Source organism: Triturus cristatus, chromosome 3_1 (genome assembly GCF_964204655.1).
Source record: "Triturus cristatus chromosome 3_1, aTriCri1.1, whole genome shotgun sequence".
Taxonomy (NCBI): Eukaryota; Metazoa; Chordata; class Amphibia; order Caudata; family Salamandridae; genus Triturus; species Triturus cristatus.
The window spans coordinates 400,010,566-400,029,722 of NC_140583.1; the positions used below are offsets into that span (position 1 = coordinate 400,010,566).

Below are 19,157 nucleotides of genomic sequence, written 5' to 3' on the forward strand. Positions count from 1 at the left end.
AAAGTAGGAAAAGTTAGAAGTCTAAAAAAGGTATTAGTGCGAAAACGAGACAGGAGCATGCGCATATACGGAGATGGTTCTAAGAGTAGATAGTGCTGTGTACCACTCAAGGTGGTTGATTTTTGATAATCCGCAACAGAACTCTTCTGATTTTCTAGAGACCATCGTTTGCAGCTCCAGTAAGTTAGGACAAGATGCTTTAACGTTGGTTTTGGTATATTAACTAAGGTTGAAGGGTCAGTAAAAAATTCAGAATGCCCTATGTAACTAGACAAATTCTTGACATAGTTCAACCATTTAATGTTCTTGGCATCTTTCAATTTTAGACAGTCTTTAATGATTTCCCTGTTAAAAGGTGTCTCTTCGTTGGTCCAGACTTTGTGCCATAACAAGAGGGGCGAGGATCTAATCGTATCCATAATGTACTTAAGGCCCAGTTCAGTGTGCACCATGTGAGTAGAGGTGCCGGGAGGGACGGCCAGGAGATAGCGTAAAAAGGCGTTCTCCAGACGTTGAATTTGGTCGACGGGTTCAATCCCCCCAGATCCCGGATCCATAGGTGCCAGTTGGAATACACTTCGCCTGGTAGATCTGCAGTAAAGAGCTTATTGGTCGACCCCCCCCAGTTTTTTAGAAAAATTGGTCAAGGCCCCTATGGCTTTGGACAGTGCTGAGCCTCTCGCTTGAGCCGCAGCTCGCCAGGTGCCCCTCTTGTTAAAATTAATGCCCAGGTAAGGAAAACTATCGATGTTATCCAATTTGTTGCCATTCAGAAAAATAGTGCATGATTTTTTTCCAATCCCTAGGCCACAAGACATGGTATAAGTTTTAGAGGTGTTAACATTCAATCCTTTTCTTGACATAAAATCAGTAAAGGCATTGACAGCCCTTTGTAGGCCGATAGGTGTCTGGGACATAATTGCGGCATCGTCCGCGTAGAGGAGGATGGGAACAGGTTTACCATTTATTGTAGGATAATCGTGGTAAGTTCTATTCAGGTGATGGGTAACGGAGTTGATATAGAGAGTAAAAAGTAAAGGGGCTAAAATACAACCCTGTCTAACTCCTCGCCTGATAAAAAACCTGTCAGAACATTCCCCATTATTACCATATCTCACGCGGGCCGAGGCGTCCCTGTACAGCTCTTTGATGAATGAAAGAATGGGGGGGTCTAAACCAATCTCAGCCAGAGAATCCCATAATTGCTTATGGTCAACGCAATCAAATGCAGAGCTAAGGTCTACAAAGGTTATAAAAAGATTACCTTTTTTGGCCTGGGTATAATTTGCTATTATAAGAGTTAAATTCAGGCCCTGTTCAATTGTACCCTTGCCTTGTCTGAAACCATATTGCGCATTAGAGATGATGTCTTGTTCACTTAACCAATCCTGTATTCTATTTAAGATAATTCGCCCAGCTACCTTCATAAGGGAATCTAAAAGTGAAATTGGGCGATAATTTGCAGGATTATCCCTTGCACCTTTTTTAAAAATTGGGACGACAACTGCCTCAGGCCAAGTGGGAATAAAACCAATGTTATTCAATGAGTTTAAAACATTAGTGAGCAATGGAGCCCATAGGTCAGGGTGTGCTTTAAAAACGTCTATTGGGACACAGTCCGGGCCAGGGGCTTTCCCAGATGGGCTGGCTTTTAAGGCCATCAGTACTTCAGAATGTTGAAAAGAAATATTTAAAGGAAAAAAAGTAGTTGGATCACAGGGAAAATTAAGATCACTTTCACACTCACACGATTGGTTAGCGGAATCCCGAGGGTTGTATAGGGTGCTAAAGTGTTTGACCCAAGTTTCAGGGGTTATGGCTGAATCCAGTATCGGGGGGTGGCAAAGTCGAAAAAAAGGGGCATTGACTGCCCTCCAGAAGGCGGTGTTATCCTTCTTCTCGGAAGCTTCCACAAGCGCTGACCAGGCCTCCGACTTCAGCTGGTTTTGTCTAGCCTGACGGATGCTACGATAGTTATGTCTAGCTTGCTGAACTTCCAAGCAGTTCCTAGGATTACATTTCAGAGCTGCTTTCAAAAGTCGCAAAGCTTTAGAGCAATTTCTGTCAAACCAGCCATGGGTAGATAATTGAGATTTCCTTGGGGCTCGTGCAAGGAGAGTTTTTATTTCAGACAAAATTGTAGAAAAGGAATTAGTTATTGTCTGTGGGTTTTCGATTAATGATAAACAAATTTGAATATGGTCATATACGTTGTTAACCAAAGAGTTAAGAAAAGTCAAGGGGACCACTTTGTCCCATTTAAGAAAGAGGCCCATGGTGGATCCTGTCTGTAAGGGAGGAGAATAAAGAGGATTCGGCCTGGCCGTGTCATTAGCGAGCGGGGTTAACTTTAAAGTTGACCCTATAGGATAGTGGTCGCTAATGGCAGTGCCAAGGGTCTCCCAATTAAGAATCATTCCTGAGTACCTGACAGATATAAGTGTATAATCAATGGTGGTATGACAGCCTCTCCCGTTGTAAGTAGGTTTAAAACACTTGGGTGGGAGACATAGATCGTTAATGAAAGATAAGTTGAAATGAGATGTTATATCATTTAAGAGGTCACCTAATTTAGAGTGACGAAAGTGAGTAGAAGGGTCGTCCATATCGACTGTCATTCCACAAGTACCTTTAATACTCTGAGAGCATAAGGAACAATTTAAATCGCCCACCATAATGATTAGGGTGTCGAATTTATTTTGGGACTCTATTTTAATTAGGTCAGTTTTTAAGCCATTGAGCACCAGATCTAATTGAGAGCTTGGAATATTATTATAAAAATTGACCAGAATGGTATTTTTAATAGAGCCACCAGATAAAGTAATAAGCTGATAGTGTAAGGTCCCTGTGATAAGAACTGGTTTTAGGCAACATTTCACAGAGATATAAGTTGAAAGTCCCCCTTTACTTCTACCATGAGAACTGGGAGAAGCTGGGGTATGGAAGGTCTGGTACCCTACGAGATGGAGCTCAGTGGTAGTCTAGGTTTCCTGTAAGCAAATAATGCTATAACAGGAAACGATTTGAGTCCAAGCTGGGTTAGTCAATTTGTCGAGGAGACCTGCCACGTTCCAAGACAAGACCATATCACCCTGCGTGGGTTCATTGGTGCCAGTACTTCTAAACGTAGAATCTAGTGAAATCTCATTAATTTCTGTGGGCTGCAAAGGGATTATAGAGGTTGAAATATTGCTATGGGCTGTATGATTAAAAGAAAGGTTAGTTATCCGGCGGTCAGTCAGAGACGGTAACTCTAAGGTTGGGGAATATAGAACGATATCAGTAGTTAGCACCCACCCAGAATTGTCAATAAGCGATGTATTGTTAAGCTCGAAAGTAAAATTGTCGGGCTTCAAAGTAGTTGGTAAGAAACTCACAGTAGGGGTTTGTCAGCCATAGACACAGGGTTGAAAAGTCAATCTTGTTCTTCCAAGCCTGAAAGAGTGGTATATCTGTTTGAGGTCGGAAGGGAAAAGTGATGAGCCTCGGGGTTCAACCTCGATAGAGGGTGTGAAAATGTGGAATTTAGCAACAAAGAACGGGGATAAAAATAACTTAAATCGACCGTTGAAATTCCCATGCCCCTGCTCGGCGAGTACCAGTCCACAATATGAGGTAAGACCCTACGGTCCCTAAAATTAATTATAATGATGTCCCCCTGGATGTCCTTAGGTCTGGTGCCAATCCATTTCAATATCCTCACATGGAGTATTTCACCATTAATTTCAGGGGGAAGTGGTCTATTTTGTGTCAACCAATGTACAACTTTATTTTTAAGTTCTTGGAATCTCTCGGTTTTACCTGGAGCAAGTACTGGGACACCCGTAAGAGTCACTACAAAAGGGGCCGCTTCGGGGGGCAGGTCAATATGGGAGCCTTTATCCAATTTATAATCCGGGGCAAGCTGCCGGTTGATGTTATTACCTAAGGGCACTGCAGGAGTGGAAAGTTGGTCGACTCTAGGGGCCCTTGTGGCGACGGATTGTTTCTCAGGTGCGGGGATAGGTACAACTTTGTCCTCTATGTGGTTTAATGTCTTAAGCTGAGTAGTAGATTGGATAAAGGGTGGGGGCACAGTGGCCACGGTGATATTTTTACAAAAGTGAGAATAAAGGTCGTTGTTTTGTGCGACAAGTGACGCGTGCGATGCTTCCAAGGATGTTAATTGAGTCTCAATGTTCTTAACTCGTTCCACTAAGGGAAACAGCAGGGATTTTACCAACTGTTCAATGTCAGTCAGCAAATTTGAGAAAGGAGATGTAGGAGGGTCTATTGAAGGCGTTGGAGGTCTACTTTGTGTAATGGTCAACTTACGGTGAGGCATAGATTTGAGCAAATCAGAATGGGACTCTTTTCTCCGTTTTTTAATAGGTGCAATGGATTTTTTTTTTACTAATAACTTAGATGTAGAAGGTCTATTTTTAACAGCTTTGCTCTTGAGTGTCTTAGCGTTGTAGGTTGGAACTAAATCCTCGGGGGAACTAACAGTTAATAATTGAGGAGATAAGACACGTGGGCTGGTTTCCTTTGGAGCAGGCGCTATCTCTACTGAGTCAAAATGTTGCAAAGAAGGACCAGCGTCGTCCCTAGAATCAAGGTCAATGGTCTTTGGTGGGGGAGAACGGACCTGTTGAATACGGCCCAGGGACGAACGCTTCTGATAGATCGGGTCCATTGATAGACGGCGTTCCGTAATGGCAATCTCATTTTCTAGAACGGTGGCGGCTCTGGTAATAAAATGGTCCAAGGTCCCCCTAACAGAACCCCCCACCAGGGATGGCCTTGGTTTTATAAGATTTGTAGCCATAGCGGTTTAATAACTTGGGTACAGAAGTAGACCAAAACTGAAAGTAAGTAAGAATAAAAAATGTCAATGAATACCGCTAAATATCGATAGAAGACTGAATAACAAACAACCCCCTGTATTCCGAGCTAAACAAATAATGTACAAATCGCTTATCTCTCAGTCTGGTGTTGCAGCTCTGGTGTCATCGACAGGAGGTGTGGCCCAGCCCGGCCTCAGTCGGCCTTGGGCGGCCGCCCTTTGCCCGGGCTTCGCCCGGCGCGTCCCGCGAAGCGGGAGGCGCGAGGTCTATTAAGGCTGCCGCTGGAGAGAGGGAGGAGCTGGTATTGGTCACGCTGCCCCCGTAGAATCCTGGGTCAGGTAGTTCACAAGAACGCTGGACAGTATGTTCCACTCTCGATGCGCTGCGCGTCCCGCGAAGCGGGAGGCGCGAGGTCTATTAGGGCTGCCGCTGGAGAGAGGGAGGAGCTGGTACTGGTCACGCTGCCCCCGTAGAATCCTGGGTCAGGTAGTTCACAAGAACGCTGGACAGTATGTTCCACTCTCCATGCGCTGCGCGTCCCCCTATTGGCACTGTAAATGGCAATGCCTTTTATTTATGTGTGGGTTTTTAAAACATAAATTAAAGGCATTGTCATTTACAATGCCAATAGCTCGAACTCGTATAAATGCGAGACCTATTGCATTGCAAATGCCAATAGGCCTCGCCTTTGGGAGCTTATTAGTATTTATCCATTCAGTACAGTATCCTGGTTGCTAAAACATTTACTGCTATTTTCTGTGCCACTGGTGAACGGCCAGACACACCCACGTTTGGGCTTTTGTGCTATATAATGAACACTGGAAATCCAGTTTATCCCCAGATCTACCGAAATGAATTTAAATGTTGAATATAAATAATGTTATTGAAATAATGTCTTCACTAACTGCACCATGTGGTGATGCATTGAAATCCAACCTAGATTGATTTATGGCAGTAGTGATACGATGATATTGTATTTTTATATTTAACAAGACAAGCCAAAATGTATCAAATGATGTTCAGTATCCAAAGGCAGTAATGATGCGCAGCCGTAATAAAAGCGAGTATGAAATATACATAAAGTAGGCAAATGCTAAAATGTGCTTTTAAAAAAAAAAAGTCTCTGTATATTATTTCCAATTTTGTCTATGTCTTAAAAATTGCCATTTTGCGGCGGGACGCTATTCAATAGCACTTTCCTGTCATTTTGGTTCTTTTGACGTACACAAAGTAAACAATTGTAATTGTTTGAAATAAAAAAAAAAACGTTCCTGAAAGCAAACCTAAGTGGTTAAAATATAGGATGACTTTTTAGGATGTTATCTTCGTGTACTATATATTTTTTAAATACATGTTATTTGGGCTACATGGTATTTCGGCTACTAGCCAGACACAGGCTTTCTTTACTGAGCTTTATCACAGCAGGCCTGTCTCCATCCCACCTGGTGCACCGAGTCAACATATACAAAGAGTGTGAGCATTCCATAGTGAAGTATTGGCCCTTCTTGGATGCCACTGCAGCCAGCACCACTTATACCCTGCCAGCACTTGCAATGGCCGTACTAGCATAACACCTAACCATCACACTCCTATAAGTGTGACAATTCAGCCTATTTCAGACCACACAAAGCTATAATAATGGCAATACTGGGATTATTCATTTTCAATGTACATTGACTTAATAAACACGTTTTTTTGTGCTAAAAAAAACCCCCAAAAAACCAGACAGCGCCAGCATGTGGTGGACTGTCACTAAATCTGGTGCTGACAATCAAGTGCTGGTGCCGAACACCAGAAACCCCCGGCACAAATAAAGCACTGGGGCCATGTAAAGCTTAACTTCGACTTCCTGTTCTACCTCAGTGTGCTGGGACACAGTGACTTTTATGTGAGATATGCAGCGTCTCCCAAGTGCCGATAGACAGTGTGAAAGTAAAACAATTGTGCACAGATGGTTGCTTGCGATGGGCTGATAAGGTGGGGCAGACTTGGGAATTGCCCGCATTTTGGAAGGAAACGCGGTTTCTTTGAAGGAGCAGTATTGTTGTTGGCAAAATCTTTTTGGGCAACATATGTTTTTGTATTTGATAAACCTGAATAGCTGGGTTTGAGCTGGCGACTTGTGACGGAAATGGTAGGCTTGGTGTCTTTGTTTGTGTAGGAAGGTGTTTGGCACCGTTGGTGGCAACTTTTAAATGAAAGCTTTGTTTAAAGTATATTGGCATCAGTGTTTGGATCGTGTAATTATACGTTGTGCTAGAAGCAAAGTAAAGGTATGAAGCGATCAGCAAGATGTTTTCATTTGTTAGAAACATTGAATTAATTACCACAGGAAACATGATATTTCTTGACAGAGGTACTGTTTTTTGCTCGAGCAGATAGGTACAGAGTGAATGAAGAGTGACTACAACTTTATAGAGGGGGTAAAGGCACATCAGCGACAACCAAGTAATATTGGGTTTTGCATTTAAACATGTTTGGAAAAAAAATTGTTTAAACGCATGCTAAATACACTTGTGAATGGGGTGTTGCGAAAACGAAATTATAAGGGCATTTTGGGGAGCATAAGGAGATTGAATGTGGTGTTAAGGACAGAGCTGGCCGCTTTGTAACAGGGGAACTAGGTTTGAGTCTTGTGGTCAGCTCAGCATCCTGTGATTGTGGGAAAATAACGTAATCTCCCGGTGCCCATCAAATGAATGTATGCCCGTGCAACGTAACTGGTGGTCATGTAAACCGCACAAATACCTTTTGATGGATTTGGCACTATATTAAACTGTTCCTAAAAGAATTTAATAAAAAAAACTTGCAGCTTAGTAGCGATGTAAAAATCCTTGTTGCTAAGCAGAGAGTGTGTGAGCAAAATCCACGTCCCTGTATATCACGTCGGTAGTATGTTCAAGTAGTATCTGTATGCAATGTATTGCTATGCCTCTGCTGATAAGGAAGGGGTCAATGCGGCCAACTAAAAGGGAGAACAATATAAACCCTTTGTAATGGAAGACCCTATGCTGACACCATCAAGATCTTCGTTAAATTGTCCACTAATGTTGTTTATAGAGGTAGGCAATAATGTATACACCTACAGTACAGTTTTTGAAACGTGAGCCTTTGAAGCCCGGTGCCTCCGTATGCAGGACCACTACAGTGCTACAGCTGTGCGAGGTTCAAGACATTTGGTATGCAGCTCTAGGGACCCTGGATTATAAACTTGATACACTAGACACCGGTATGCGGACATTTTAAATCCAGTGTCTCCGCTTACAGGGGCCCTGCTGTGCCGCATCTACAACTGCACGTGCTTAGAGAATGTTTTAGAAATATCTTATCGTAAACAAAAAAAAAATCAAGTTCAACGTTTAAATTGGCAGTGCCATGTAAATGGGTCATGTCCCCTTCAACTTGTTTCTAGTATGTATGTTGTGGGGAGGGGTGAGGGACGGAGATGTACAGCCAGAAGCATACAACGAAGATAGCGCAGATGTTTAACGGCCGGTGTCTCTGCATTCAGGGCTGCAGCTAGGATGCGATTATTCGTTTTTAATAAAAGACTGTCCAAAATGACCAAGAAAAAGGTCGCCCTTTAAAGCCCGGTCCCTCCCCAAACATGGTCCCTGCAGCACAGCAGCTACAGGAAGACGAAATTACTAAATGTACTTAAAAAAAAAAAAAAAGAGAGAATACCAATCCAAAAGCACAAGCCCCGAAATTTTTAAGTTAGTAAGCCAACACAAGCATAAATAAAGGAAGAATGAGGAAGAGTACATATAAACCGCTGCCGCACCACAGATACACACGGTTAGTAAAAGTTTAAAAAAATAAACAAGCGCGCACTGAAGTTGACAAGGAGGGAGGGGGGAGTGGGGGCGGGCACAGTGGTGCGGCCGCAGTTGTAAAAGGCAGGGAGAGGGTGAGATTGAGAAAGGGAAAGATAGGGATCAAAGAAAACAATAACAAGCAGGAAGGGGGTGGCAAATGGTGTGCACTTTGATGTCCTCAGTGGCCGCGCGGCTCACTGAGGACATCAAAGCAAGTGATCAGGCAGTGCTTTTCAGGCTGCCAAATGGTGCGTGCGCCCAGCGCACATGCACTGTATTTGGAGGCCTGAAAAGCACTGTTTACACTTCCAGATCCCCCTTTTACAAAAGCTCTCGCGAGAGCAGCGCTAAAGCGCTGTCTCAGGCGAGACCTAAAAAGGACTTAAAAACAAAGCGACCAGTCTTTTAGCCCAAGATCTTTCACAGAAACAGTGAATGCTTGTTTTCTTTGAATACAATTGTATACCATCAACATCTCTCAATATATTACATTATTCAAAACAATTCTACACACACATACTTAGTAACTTTACTGACCTAGAGATAGGTCTTCAGTTCCTTCTGAAAGTTGATGAGAGATGGTGCTAGATATGTCTGGATGGTGATGAAGTGCCACATCTTTGATGCATAGCAAGGGAAGGTCTGCTGTTTTAATATTTACTTGCCTCTCCCTCTGGTCTCTAACTTTGTAAGACTGCTGCTGCTGGTGTTGCAAAGCCTAAAGGAAGAATGCAATATTTATTGCTAGGGTATAGCAGGGTTCCTCTGTTTACCTTCTTGAAGACCATGCTGTTCAGAGTACAGGTGATTCGGTTGGCAGTTTTCTGAGTGTGGGTGTTATCCTATTGAACTCTATCCATCCTTTGATTTAGACTGGTCTCAGCATGGAGAGATCTGTTTACTGCACTTGATTGAGAGTTTTGGACACCCATGAGGAGGAAGGCAATCGCAATCCATTTTGATTAGATCCACTCTCACAATACCTTCAATTTCAATGCCAAACACTCTACAGGTCATGAGTACTAATATGCGAATTGGATTCAATCACCACTATGCACACCTTCCCATGTTGGGCCTGGAAAATGAGTTACTGAGCAAATTACCTTATCCCACTGCATAGTTTATTATGTTGCGAACTGTCTGAACTGAAACAAATGATTCAGAAAAGCTTTAAGCGTGATACTTGACTGTCAGCTAGATCATCAGTTGAATTCACAAAAAAGTTGTTTGGGCTTTCTTGTATGTGTAAAATATGTGGAATAATATCTGAATCTAGTGATAAGTGATTAAGATTTGATGCAATAGCTTGGCATCAGTCCTGGCTGTAATAGGTTTTATGTAGAATGGTGGGAAAACCGCTTTTTTCATCTGCACTTTAGTTTTTAATTTGCCATTTGATTTTTGATTATTATTTTTAGATTTGTGTTATCCATTCCTAAATCCTATGTTTGTAAAATATTTTTGTTTTTATTTGTACCTAAAAAATTTTTTTTTATTCAAATGAAGAGTTCAGATATTGCGTTTGCTTTAAAGAATTGTTTGTATAATATAAAAAAGTGTATTAAAATGTAACCTGAGTGTGATTTATTTTTATATTGTGTTTTATAATTTATTTGTGTTTTTTTGAGCCAACGGCGTATTGAAATAAGCTTGCCTTGATTCAGAAAAGATGTTTCCAACAAATGTTTACCAACTTTCATCTTTATGGTTTAAATCTTTTTATTGATTTCCATACAAATGTAAAAAACAAGACCCTCCGCTCCTCTATCCTAGTGTGAAGGAGACAACAAGGTCGCAGTTCACAGCATTACCTTAGGCAATAAGCATGGAGCGGGTCGACAGCATTAACAAAAGAAGAACACAAATGAAGAACATTCCCAACTAACCCCCCTGCCCCCACCCAACCCACCCACCCCATGTCCACCATAAACAAAAAAAGAGGAAAAGCGGGGAATAAAGGAGAAGCAGCACACTGTTCAACAGCGCCGTTTACGACTTTTCGTGGAATCGGTGCTTGGAATCTGCGTTTCTGGGAGACGAAGCAGTCGGAGGTACCTAGGGCATGTCAACTCTCGGAACTCGGACACCAGAAGAGTCAAGAAGGGCCGCCACAACTCAGGGAACTAAGACCCTCTACCGGCCAGTGTGAGAGTAAGTTTCTCCATGCTCAACACTAGCCAGAGTCTCTGAAGCCAGCCGGAATGCGTGGGAAGCTGGGTAGAGCACCAGTGTATCAGGATGTTCTGTATGGCCGCTCTTAGGGCAATCGCCATCAACCGGCCCTTCCGGGATTTAAGTGGGTACGTCAATGGATTAGGTAAACCCAGAATAATATAGGAGGGGAAGCGAGGGAGCTGGGTCTCAAAGTGTAGGTCTATTTCGTCAAGGACTTGAGACCAGTATGGTTGTATGCGGGTACAACTCCAAAGGACATGTTCTAATGTGCCTACCTCCCCACACTCCCTCCAGCATAAGTCGCTCCATCGGGGATCAAAGCAGTGCAAGCGCTCCGGCGTGTAATACCAATAGGTGGCAATCTTGGTCAAGGTCTCTGTGAGGCCCATATGGTAGGCCGAGTGTCTTGCCCTATGGTATATGCCTTCCCATTCTTTGTGGCTCAGGGATCTCCCTAGATCTCTCTCCCAGCGAGCGCGACCCGCGTTATATGTGTGGGTGGTGTTGGCTAGGAGCATTTTTATAAAGGTCAGAGATGAGTTTTTTGTCAGAGGTGCGTGTTATCAGCCATTTTTCATAAGGAGATAGACGCTGTGCCTGCGGTTTGATTTGTGGGTGTAGTGCCCAGTGTCTAATCTGAAGGTATGGCAAACGTTCCGCTTCTGTGAGACCATAGTGTTCCCGGAGCTGTGGAAATGGGATAATACTATCTAAGTCGAAAAGGTGGCCCAGGGACCTGCAGGGGAAAGATCGCCAAGCTTGAAAGGCCCGGGCATCTGTTCCAGGTTGAAACTCTGGGTTGTCAAATAGCGGTGTGAGGGGCGATGGGAAAGTGGTCAGTTGTGTGGAAACATTGGTGCGATCCCAGGATTCCATAATGTTGCTAGTGATGTATGAGGCATAGAGATTAGCTGGTCGGTGATGTTTGTGGAGAAAGGGAACACCCTGCAGTGCTCTGCCCGCTACCGCCTGATCCTGGAATAGCCAGTGTTTCTCCGATTCCAGGCGCTGCCACTCCACTAGGTACCTAATCTGAGCGGCGTGAAAGTATAGCTGAAGGTCTGGTACCCCCACTCTTCTCTTCTCTGGTGGTAGGACTGCAACCTGATGTCGGAATCGCGGCTTACATCCGTCCCAGATGAATCACGATAAGTCCGCTTGAGTCTGTTGGATCCAACCCTGTGGGGGCCGGAGGGGGAGGGTCTGGAAGATATACAAAATTTGCGGAAGTATAATCATTTTGGTAGCTGCGATCCTGCCCAGCCAGGATATTGTGCAATGTTTCCTCCTGTTTAATTCCTTTCGAATGCGAGTACGGAGATCAGAGTAATTAATGTCCGTGGTAGCCTGGATGGTGGGAGCAAGTTGGATGCCTAAGTACGGGATTGCAGCCGTCGCCCACTGCATCGGGTGTTCCTCCTGAATGTGAGTAAGGGTGTGCGGAGAGAGGGAGATATTAAGGGCCAAGGATTTGTCAATGTTGATTTTAAATCCCGATCCCTGAGCAAAGCTGTACAATTCGATAAAGAGAGAGCGCAAGGCTGTGATTGGTTCTGATAGGGATAGCAGGATGTCGTCTGCGTAGAGGCTTATGGTGTGGGTATCCTCCCCCCAAGTTTAATCCCAGTTATAAGAGGGTGCAGTCGAACTCTAAGTGCCAAAGGCTCCATGTAGAGTGCAAAGAGGAGGGGCGACAGGGGACACCCCTGTCTAGTGCCCCTCCCAATGGGGAAACGAGAAGATGTGTGGCCGTTGACGCGGACCGTCGCCATGGGAGATCGGTAGCAGTTCAGGATCCAAGTGCGAAGTTTCTCGCCAAAGCCAGCGGCCAACAAGACCATCTCCAGATAAGGCCAGTGCACCCTATCGAAGGCCTTTTCTGCATCGATGGCCAGGAGCATATACTCGCCTTGGGTGCAGGACGCTTTTTCTAACAAGTGTAATATGCGCTTAGTGTTGTCACTGGTCTGCCTCTGTGGTATAAAACCGGCCTGATCAGGCTCGACCAGTTGGGCCATATTAGGCGCCAATCGGGCCGCTAAGATGCTAGTGTATATTTTAATATCCATGTTGAGCAGAGATATAGGCCTATAAGCGCTACATGCTGTTCTGTCCTTACCTGGTTTCGGAATATCAACTACTACCGCCTCCAACATCACTCCCGGGATCACTCCGGTTTACTCAAAGGTGTTACAGTCCTGCCAGGATGGGAGCCAGTTGGTTGCAAAAGGTCTTATAGAAGGCGGCTGTGAATCCGTCATGGCCGGGCGATTTGCCTAGTTTAAGACGGGAAATCGCAGAAATAACTTCCTCTGTCTGTATAGCCCTATCTAGTTAGTCAGACTGTGTTTGAGACAAGGAAGGCATGCCAGCAGCAGCTATGTACTCAGCACTACGTTGGACATCTAGAGGGTCTCCCGTATAAAGGTCCGCATAGAAGTCACGAAAGACTTCAGCTATAACTGCATCATCGGTCACAAGCTCGCCATCCGGCGTCCGAATGGTCGGAACCCCCTGCCTCTGTCTAGCCTTGCGCAACTAATTGGCGAGGAGACGGCTGCATCTGTCCCCCCCACGTGTAGTAGGAGTGACGGAGCCGGAGGGCTGCATATTTGGCCCTGTCTTGGTCCAGGGCAGCGAGGTGCTTCCTTTCCACGCAGAGCTGGCGCCATGCTCGAGAAGCGCCTGTTCTCTGGTGTAGCTGCTCGAGTTCTGAAACACTCTGAGTAAGTTCCGCTCTCTTGCGGTCCCTTTCCTGATTTTGGGCTGAGGAGATCGCTATAAACTCCCCCCCGAGGACTGCCTTCAGCGCCGCCCATTGAGTCGCCAGGGAAGTGTCGGAGTTAGCATTGAGGGTGATATAGTCTGATGACTTTCTGAATTTAAGTAATCACTGGTGGGAGATGTAACATAGTGTCACGCAGGTGCCAGTGTCTGAGAGGGCGCGGTGAGCGCGGGAGCCGAAAGGTAGCTAGAACCGGGGAGTGGTCCGACAGAGAGGCCGTCAGAATGTCAGTACCTATTGCATGGCCCTGGAGGGATGAGGAGCTAAGGAAATAATTCAATCGCGCATAAGTCTTGTGGGCCCCTGAATAGAAAGTGTAGCTGCGAGAACATGGGTGAAAGTGGCGCCAGAGATCAGACAGCCCTAGGTCATGGAGTAATGCCCGCCCCGTGGGCATGAGAACGCCCGCCTGATTCATTCTTTGACAGGATGATCCAACTCATTATCAAAAACAATGTTGAGGTCCCCCCCCCCCCTGTAATAAGTGTCTGTCCGAGGCTGCGGCCGCCTCCAGAAGAGCTTTGAGGAGGAATTTAATCTGCCCCTCATTGGGTGCATATATAGAACCTATAACCAGAGTCATCCTCCCTAGCATGAACTGATATGTGAATAAGCGACCCCCCTTATCTCTGCTTCCTTCTGCAGGACCCTCCCGGAAAAAGAACGGGAAACTAGAATGGCCACCCCTGCTGATTTTGAGGTGTTAGAGGAGAACAGCTGTGTAGGAAATGCCTTAGACTTCAATCTGTGGTGATCCTTAGAGAGAAGGTGGGTCTCCTGGAGCAAGCACATGTCTGCCTTTGAATGTTCTAGGTAGTGAAGGACAGCCCTGTGTTTGATTGGGTTGTTCAAACCCCTCTCGTTAAGGGTGAGGATTTTAAGGGTGTCGCATAGCATCAGAGGATTAGGGTCAGGACAGGATGCGATGTACGCTGCTGGCTATAGCGAACAGCAGGGAAACTATAGGCATCAGAGTAAACGTGAGCTGACCAGCGAGTCGTAAGGCGAGAACTCTCAAAGGGCAACCAGGGAAGGTGGACGAGGGAACCCAAACCCAAGAAAAAAAACAAAAAAAATTGTCATCAAAATAAATGTCTCTACTAAAAGTGAGTAGATAAAAACCAAGTTCCAAGAACAGTGTCTGCCAACCCGGGGTAACCGGGAGGTTGTCAGGTGGGGGCTCGTGGTGTGACCAAGGGGAGAGGTCCGGTGTCCCCCCCGCCACCCACCGGGGTTCAGAGAGCCGTAGTCAGGGACATGTAGATGCCAGCATCTCACTCGGCGGTGGAGCTCGTTCCCGCTAAAGCGTCAGTTGCGGAGGCTAGGGCATCTTGCTGGCCTTTTGCTATGTCTGTTTTGTTAGGTTTTCGGACCCTCCGTCTTCTGCCCCGGCGTTGCCACCCCGAAGGTGTAGTCTCAGGCCCTGAACTGGCGCTCTGACAGTCATCCTCCTCACTGGGCACAGCCAGGCCCAATAGTCGGCAAGATTCGATAAGAGAGCGCATCTGGTGGAGCTTATTATTAAAGCGAAAGATAAGGCGGAATGGGTGCCCCCAGGAGTACGAAATGTTTTGTTGCCTGAGATGCTCCGTCACTGGGCAGAATTGCCGACGACGCTGCAAAGTGATCCAGGCCAGATCCTGATAAAGCACTGGAGAGTGTCCTTGATAGGAGATAAGGTGGAGGGCTCTTGCTTTCATAAGGATGGCTTCCTTGGTTTTGAAATCTTGCAAGCACACTAGGATATCCGCTGGAGGGGCGTTGGGCGCGTGTGGCGGGCCAACCCTATGTGCTCTGTCCAGGATGATTTCGGTGCTAGGCGTGGTTGCCAAAATATGACGGAATAGACCCATCGTAAAAGCGAAGAGGTCCTTGGTATCCTCTGTCGTCTTCAACCCTCGGATCCGGATGTTATGCCGGCGTGATCTGTTTTCTAGGTCTTCCAGTTGCGTCTGAACATCCAGGTACTGATCTTGTAGACAAATGATCTCTTGCTGGAGCATGGCCACCTCTGTCGTTGCAGCGTCACTCTTGTCCTCTAGAGTTGCAACACGTTCCCCCCACGTCGTCCACATCCCGGCGGATCTCCCGCATCTCGGCCGTCCATTCCATCTTCACCGTGTGTATATCATCCCTGAGAGTGTTGAAGACCGATTCCAGGAACGCTTTAGTGATAGGTTCATCTCCGGCGCTGGGGGTGGGTTGCGTGGTCGCCATTTGAGGGGACGCAGTCGTGATATCAGCAATGGACTGAGCTCTCCCAAAGATGTCCTTCAGAGATTTCTGTTTCCTCGTCTGGGCCGAGGACATAGTCGAGGGGACCCTGATAGAATGTCTGTGCCGGAGGTTTGCCGTCTCGTGGGCTCCAGGTAAGAAGAAGCTCCAGGTATCACTTTCGGCTGCAGGGTGGAGCAGGTCTTTCGCCTCTAATCCCCCAGCTACGCAGGTATCTACTTATGCACCCAGATAGGAATCGCTCCTTTCAACTTGAGAGTGTGGGGCCACGCCGCATCAAAGGCTGCCACAGCTTGCGCGAAGTCCGCCTGGCAGGTGGGAGGGAGACCAGCTGTGTGCGTGCTTCTCCAGTAAGTAGACAGTATGATGGACCAAAAACAACCACAGCTGCGGGCGCGCTCCCCACCTGATGCGCCCGGTGGACCGCCTCAACAGCCCGCTTCTCATGTGGGACTCGTGTCCCTTCATCGGCACCCACCACTGCGCGGGGGCAAGTCTATGTGCAGGTGGAGTCACTTGTCTGAGAGAGCAGAACCACCCTGTGGAGCTGCCAGAAAGGGGGGGGGGGGGGGGAGTGTCGTGTGCTGTGTTGCCCTCCATGCGCTCCGCAGTCAAGGGCCGCCACCGAGCCACGCAATAGGGGCCTACCTCCTCCGCTGGTCTTCAGGTCGCCGACCTCACTGTCCCACAGCGCGAGCAGCGACTCCGTGCTTCAGAGGCGTAGCACCGCAATGATGGCCTGATGGAGGGCCGCAATCCCACATCGCAGTGCCCCTCCTCCGGCTACGTCCCTCACCGCCCGAGCCCAGGGCCTGGCTCCGACACGATAAGGCCCGCAGGCCCCACACCGCCGGGGGGGACAGTCCTGTGGGGCAATGGGCCAGAGCAGAGCTCGAGAGGTGTCCCCTTGTAGCGGGCCGATGCCCGTGCCAAAGCGCTGGCCCAACCACTGGTAGCCCCGGCTGAGCAACCTCCCAGTCTCCGTTGGCAGTGGCAGGGTCCACTGGGCAGCTCTAGTCCTCGCCGCATATGGCTGCAGCACCCCAGGAGTTGAGGGCGCCGCGGGAGAGGGGGAAGCCTCACCTCAATCTCCGCCTTCCACAGCTCATCAGCAACGGGGTCCAATAAGTGTCTGGCGTGGTCTGGGTCTCGCGTGGTCCGTGGCAGAAGTTCCCCGCAGAGTCAGCGGCCCCAAGCAAGACCGGGGCCAAAGATGCAGGCTCCTGACCGTGATGGATGAGCCCCCCCGTGACGGTCCTTTTGTCGAGCAGGGGCTAGTGAAATAGATGCCGGCCTTGGCGGACCCCGATTAGGGCCGCCCCTATCTCGAGGCCTCTGCTCCGCTGTGGGCATCCCGGGCTGGGCCGCTCCGTACGACGCTGGAGTAAGGTGTCCACTGCCGCAGCCACCAAGGGCTGGAACGGGACAGAGGGACACTCCGTCGCCAAATTCCACTGTCTCCGGTCCTTCGGCAAGCTATTCGAAGCTAATTGCGGCAGACGGCGGGCAGGAGCTCCGTTGTTCGCGTCCTACCTCGCCGCCATCTTGGCCTCGCCCTCCAACTTTCATCTTTAAAAACAATTTGTCTTTGAACAGTCCACCTATCTAGGTAAATTCGTAGAATACAAATGTATTTATAAAATACAATGAGCACATAACATATTTTGTAATAATCCTGCGGACAAGCATACGTACTGCAACAGTGTCACCCCACTCTGAAAAATTTGTGGTCTTGATCAGGCCACTGAGAACCACAGAAGGTATTTTGAAATGTTGACAGATCATACGCATCATTCCACCCTTTCAAAGAATGTCTCTAACAGGATTACTGCTACAGGAAAATGTACAGAGATATAGAATACGCAGTGCAAACACCAGGCAGAAGCCCACTGTGATGAAAAGAGAGAAAATCAACGGATTGAGTACCATACAGCAGTAGTATCAAAGAAAAAACACTGAGAAATATCACGGACCTGCAACCAGTGCTTACATAGCATAAAAAACTGAATGAAGTATTTCCCATGCTACCTACATTATAACTGTATGAAGTTAACTGTCTTGAGAAAAAAAAATGGCACCGCTTGTGGAAATATATGTTGCTAAAGTTGTGTACATATTTATGATAAACATCCTTCAATTTAACTGTGCAGGATAGATGGAGCTTTCAACCAAAGTTCGAACACTTTGTCCACCTCCTCCGGTGCAAAACTGGAATGTGTGAGAGGTACGTAGGCTCAAATAATCTTCTCAAATATGGATGGTTTTTCATAATGACCAGCACAGCTTCAGAGGCAATTCATTCTCCTTTAGGGGTCAGATGGGGGCAGTTTCAAAAATAATTTTAAAAGGTTCACCTGGCAAATTGGACCTGATTAATGCCTTTATTTGGGTTTACTGATTAAGATTTCTTATCGGGCTGGATAACCCCATTAATATTTACCTATTTAGAGATTAATCATCTTTTACCAACATTAATCGTTTCACTCATGTAAGGATTTTCTTTTCCACATCAAGAAGATCACACTCTACATCATTTTGTGCCAGATCTTGAAATTAATAGATGGACATTTTATTATCCTCCCCAACAAACACTGTTGCGTTCCAGGATTTCTGCTGTACATTACAATTGACAATTAGCACACTTTCTTCCAAACTGTCTCCTCCCATCTGTTGGAGATCTGACATGCATGATTTTGCTAATTCAGTTCATTTGTATATGAGGAATGATCATAAGGAAGTTTCCTATGGCGTCCTAAACTCTTAGGCTTAAATATACGATACATCAATACATTACTATTTTTGTTTACTAAAATGTATCATCTTCTCCCCTGTGTGTATTGTTGGAGCATCAATCATGATTGTAAGTTGTACACGCGACTGAAGATATCCAACAGTTTCAGCTTAAACTGTGTTAAATGCTTACAGCATACGCAACACAAGCAGTTGCAGAGCAAGATGTGGTATCAGTGTCTAGTTATTCCGGTTTTGCTTTAGTCAACCGGGTAAAGCTAAATAAGCTTGTGATAGCAAATATCTGTTATGGATGGATGTCCGAGGTAGAGGGGCAGCAGCTGCTACTGCTAGCTTGCCTGACACTCCCCTTACTACCCTTGGTCTTAGGTGTCATGAAGGCGGCAGCAAGAAAGCCTTGCCCTCACCACAGCCCCTACACCGCAAATAGGAGACTGTTGAGGGGTTAAGTGTGGAACAAGAGGTCAACCCTTTGATGTCCTGTACTCTGGGACCTCCGATGAAGCCCCTTCCTCTGTCGCCAGTCATTTAGTGAACTGACATGTAAGCTGTAATGTTCTGCTGTTT

General features: G+C 46.4%; 1 protein-coding gene across 2 annotated transcripts in view; it reads left to right on the forward strand.

The window, feature by feature from the left end:
* AP4E1 (adaptor related protein complex 4 subunit epsilon 1) overlaps positions 1-19,157 on the forward strand; it is a 417,135-nt gene that overhangs the window by 38,168 nt on the left and 359,810 nt on the right. The gene's annotated exons all lie outside the window — the stretch shown is intronic.